Raw genomic sequence first — 5,157 nt, forward strand, 5'->3', positions numbered from 1 at the left:
AGAGACAGAAACACCTGTAGCCCTGCTTCACCACTTGTGAAGGTTTGCCCCAGCAAGTGGGGACTAGGAGCTTGAACTCGGATCCTTGTGCATTGTAATATGTGTGATCAACCAGGTGTGCCACCGCCTGGCCCTCTGACTATTATTTCTATGATTGTCTTCTGTCTAGCATCCATACATCCATTTATCTATCTATCTTTTTGCCTAGTTTTTCTATGGCCCTGCCTTTTCCTTTCCAAGTCACACCTACAACTGTTACTACTTCCTACTTCCTGAAGTCTTTCTTTCCCCCCCTTGGATTTTAAAAAATATTTAATTATTTATTTTCCCTTTGTTGTCCTTGTTTTATTGTTGTAGTTATCATTGTTGACATCGTTGTTGGATAGGACAGATAGAAATGAAGAGAGAAGACAGAGAGGGGGAGAGAAAGATAGACAGTCCTGCTTCACCACCTGTGAAGTGACCCCTCTGCAGGTGGAGAGCCGGGCGATTGAACTGGGATACTTAAGGAGGGGATTTTTTTAATATAAAGTTTTTACTAATTAGAAAGTAGTCACTAGTTTGACAGAATCGATATAAAGAAAAAAATATTGCAGAGGAGAAAATTACAGATGACTTATGTAAACATACATACTTTAAAAATAGAAGATAAACATAAGCCATGGTGAATTATGTAAAATGATATTAATTGGCAAAGGTAAAAAAAACATGTTTTTGTATGATATGGGTTAATAAGAGGTCTAACTATAATAGTTAATATATTTTAAAATTTTTTAATATTCTTTATTTATTAGTTGGAAATAAACAGCCAGAAAGTGAGAGGGAAAGGAGGTGACAGAGAGGAAGAGAGAAAAAGATACACCTGCAATACTGCTTCAGCACTTGCAAAGCTTTCCCCCTGTAGGTAAGGACTGGGGCTTTGAACCTGGGTCCTTGTGCACCATAACATGTGCACTCCACTAGGTGTGCCACCACCTGGCCACACAGAAAGTCGTCTTCTCCTTCTCCTCCCCCTCCTTCTCCTCCTTCTTCTTCCCCTACTACTTCCCCCTCTTCTTCCCCTTCTTTTTCCCTTCCCCTTCCCCTTCTTCTTCCCCTTCTCCTTCCCTTCCCCTTTTTCTTCCCCTTCCCCTTCCCCTTCTTCCCCTTCTCCTCCTCCTTCCCCTTCTCCTCCTTCCCCTTCTCCTCCTTCCCCTTCTCCTCCTTCCCCTTCTCCTCCTTCCCCTTCTCCTCCTTCCCCTTCTCCTCCTCCTCCTCCTCCTCCTCCTCCTCCTCCTCCTCCTCCTCCTCCTTTTTCTTCTTCTTCTCCTTTTTTATCAGAGCATTGCTCAGCTTGGGGAACTGAACATGGGACTTCAAGGCCTCAGGCATGAAAGTAATGCTATATTCCCTGTCATAGTTAATTTTTTAAATCATTTTACTGGAGGTTAATGGTTTACAATACAGTTGTTGAAACATGGGTAAATTTTCTCATCACACACATCATGCAAAACTTTCTTGCCCCCAACGTAGGTATTTTTCCATCATTATGTACCAGATCTCAAAGCCTCACCCCCACCCATGCCTCTTCTTTACCTTTCTTCCTCAGAGTCTTTTGCTTTGGTGTAATAAACCAAAACCAATCCAAGTTTTACTTCGCGTTTTCCATGTAGAGAGCAGTCTGGGGAACTCTCACAATGCTAGAAATGGAACTACTCTGTGACACTCAAATTCCTATCCTGGTGATATAAGCAAAGAAAGCAAATAGACCCACCCAATGAAAGCTATGTACACCAATGTTCATAGAAGCCAAATTTGTAATAGCCCAAACTTGGAAGCAACCCAGGTGTCCAGCAACAGATAATTGGTTAAGAAAGTTGTAGTGTATATACAGGATGGAATACTATTTAGCTGTTAAGAATGATGAATTCATCTTCTTTATCTCATCTTGGGTGGGGGAGCTTGAAGTAATTGTGTTAACTGAGATAAGCCAAAAAAAAGATAATCTCACTTGCAGGCAGATTGTAAGAAACAACTGAAAGTGGAAGTTTTTTCTTTTTTTTTTTGAAAGTGGGAGTTTTTATTAATCTAATGATACCTTTCCTATGACCTAATAGCCCCGCTTCTAAGAATTTGCCTAGGATAAAGGGGACAGAAAATGTATATCCACCCAATAATTCATATAAGAGCATTGCTAGTGGCTTTATTTTAATAATAGAAACTAGAGTCATAATGTTTACTAGCAAGACAATAGATAAGTGAATAAATGAATTATGACATCATTATGCCATGTATGTTTCCCAGCATGAAAAAAAAAAACCCTGCTGATACTTGCATCAATGTGCACAGTTATCAAACTCAAAAACATTTGGCTAAATAAAAACAAGCCTTTTTTATATTTATTTTATTTATTTATTCCCTTTTATTGCCCTTGTTATTTTATTGTTGTAGTTATTATTGTTGTTGTCGTTGTCGGATAGGACAGAGAGAAATGGAGAGAGGAGGGGAAGACAGAGAGGGGGAGAGAAAGATAGACACCTGCAGACCTGCTTCACCGCCTGTGAAGCGACTCCCCTGCAGGAGGGGAGCCGGGGTTCAAACCGGGATCCTTATGCCGGTCCTTGTGCTTTGCACCACCTGCGCTTAACCCGCTGCGCTACAGCCCCACTCCCAAAAGAAGCCTTTTTACCACCAGTGTTATCAATTGAGCTCATTACCTGTTACCTACACTTACTTCCACTGCTCTTAATAGCCTTCTTCCTGCCTCCATCTATTTTCTTTTTATTTATTTATTTATTTTTATTTAAGAAAGGATTAATTAAAAAAACCATAGGGTAGGAGGGGTACAACTCCACACAATTCCCACCACCCAATCTCCATAACCCACCCCCTCCACCGATAGCTTTCCCATTCTCCATCCCTCTGGGAGCATGGACCCAGGGTCATTGTGGGTTGCAGAAGGTAGAAGGTCTGGCTTCTGTAATTGCTTCCCCGCTGAACATGGGCGTTGACTGGTCGGTCCATACTCCCAGTCTACCTCTCTCTTTCCCTAGTAGGGTGTGTCTCTGGGGAAGCGGAGCTCCAGGACACATTGGTGGGGTCTTCAATCCAGGGAAGCCTGGCCAGCATCCTGATGGCATCTGGAACCTGGTGATTGAAAAGAGAGTTAACATATGAAGCCAAACAAATTGTTGAGCAATCATGGACCCAAAGCTTGGAATAGTGGAGAGGAAGTGTTAGGGGGGTACTCACTGCAAACTCTAGTGTACTTATGCTTTCAGGTATATATTTTGCAGTAGTTTATAGATACGTGTGAACATAAGCTCTCTCTCACAGAAACTGGTGTATATCTAGGTTTTGGGACTTTGTTAGAAAGTGAACCACCTGAGATGAAATTAGAGTATACTATGAAAGGAAAGGTCTCACCCGAGTAATGAAGCTGAAGGGTTGTCATTCCACACGTGAAGTCTCTGGACACAGTCTGAAGTGAAGCATGTTGAGGTGGCAATCGTTGCGTTGGTTAGGTTGTGATCGGCGGATGCAATATTATTTGATATGGATTGGGAGAGGCATATGGGAAAGTGGACCCTATCCAAGGGTTCCAGGACTGGCGGAAGGAGGGGCTCTATATTGGAGATGTGAGGTTCCTGCTGCCTTAGGGTTCAAAAAGGCAAGCGATAGTTAATGTTATCATCACATTATTTGGTAATTGGGTTAACTTTGAAAAGTCCTTTTGTTATGGTTTGCTGTACAGTACCCAGTATCTTGTATATAGCTGTGCTATTGGATGCTTCTGGTCTACTTGGTCTAGGCTTTTGAGAGAGTCCGCATATCAAATTTCTTTGTTTTACTGATAAAGAAGCAGAGAAAAAGAAAGACACTGGCAGGTAACACAGCCAGTTAAGCAGCTAAAGGATCTGGGTTCAAGTCCTCAGCTCCCCACCTGCAGGGGAGTCCCTTCACAAGCATTGAAGCAAGTCTGCGGGTGTCAATCATTCTCTCCGCCTCTCTGTCTTCCCCTTCTCTCTTGATTTCTCTCTGTCCAATCCAAAAACGATGGCATCAATAACAACAACAATAATAACTACAACAATAAAACAAGGGCAAAAAAAGGGGATAAATAAATAAAATAAATATTAAAAAAGACACCTGCAGCCATTCCTGAAGCTTCTCCTTTGCAGATGGGGACTGCAAGCCTGAACCTAGGTCTTTGTACATGGTAATATGTACACTACCAGGTCCACCACTGCCTGGCCCCAAATAAAAGAAGTCTTAAACAGGACAGATCACTGTATATCATTCCATTTGTTCTATAACAGGAAAAATTATAATAAGTAATAAGGAAAAATCAGACAGTGATCTTTTCATCTGGATTGTCTGGAAAAGAATCTCTCCTATGTATTTGTAATGTTCTATAATACATATTTAAGTTACAAAGTTGTATTTGTCAAAACTCAGTAGATGTGCAATTATATTTATCATCTTTCTTTGTACATATATCTTACCTCAATAACAAATGAACAAACAAAAAATAGAACAAGAATAAACAAAGTTCTAATTGAAGACATATATGCAGAAAATGCTTTGGAGTGATGTGTGCTGGAGCCTGCAACTTCAAACAAAAAATAGATTAGCAATTCAGAGATGACTAGGTGAGGGATGAACAAAACCAGTAGGAAACCATTAGTGGCAAAACCTAACTATATATGACAATGGGATCCAATGTATAATTCTTTCAACTTGGCCACATGTTCGAAATTTTGCAAAGTAAATTTTTCATAAGTATATAGTCACAGAGTTCCACATCCTACAATCACAAATCTTTTTAAAACTTGAAAGGCTTCATTAGAGGAAGGCATACCTCATACCCATGTAAATATTTTGTGAGCACCAACTATGTAAACTGTACCAGGCTATGAGAGGGGTACAAAGAGAAAAATGACTGCTCTCATCTTCACAAGAATGGATGGCTATATGACAAACACCATATATAAATATTACACTATATGGTAGGAATGCTAATGAAAGCAGAATTTCTTTTAATCAATTTTTTTCTTGGGTTCTGGTGGTGGTACACCTGGGTGAGTACACATATTACTATGAGCAAGAACTCCGGTTCAAGACCTGGGTCCTCAGCTGGAGGAGGAGGATTCATGTGTGGTGAAGCAGCACTTCAGG

The sequence above is a fragment of the Erinaceus europaeus genome, chromosome X (assembly GCF_950295315.1).
Source record: "Erinaceus europaeus chromosome X, mEriEur2.1, whole genome shotgun sequence".
Lineage (NCBI taxonomy): Eukaryota > Metazoa > Chordata > Mammalia > Eulipotyphla > Erinaceidae > Erinaceus > Erinaceus europaeus.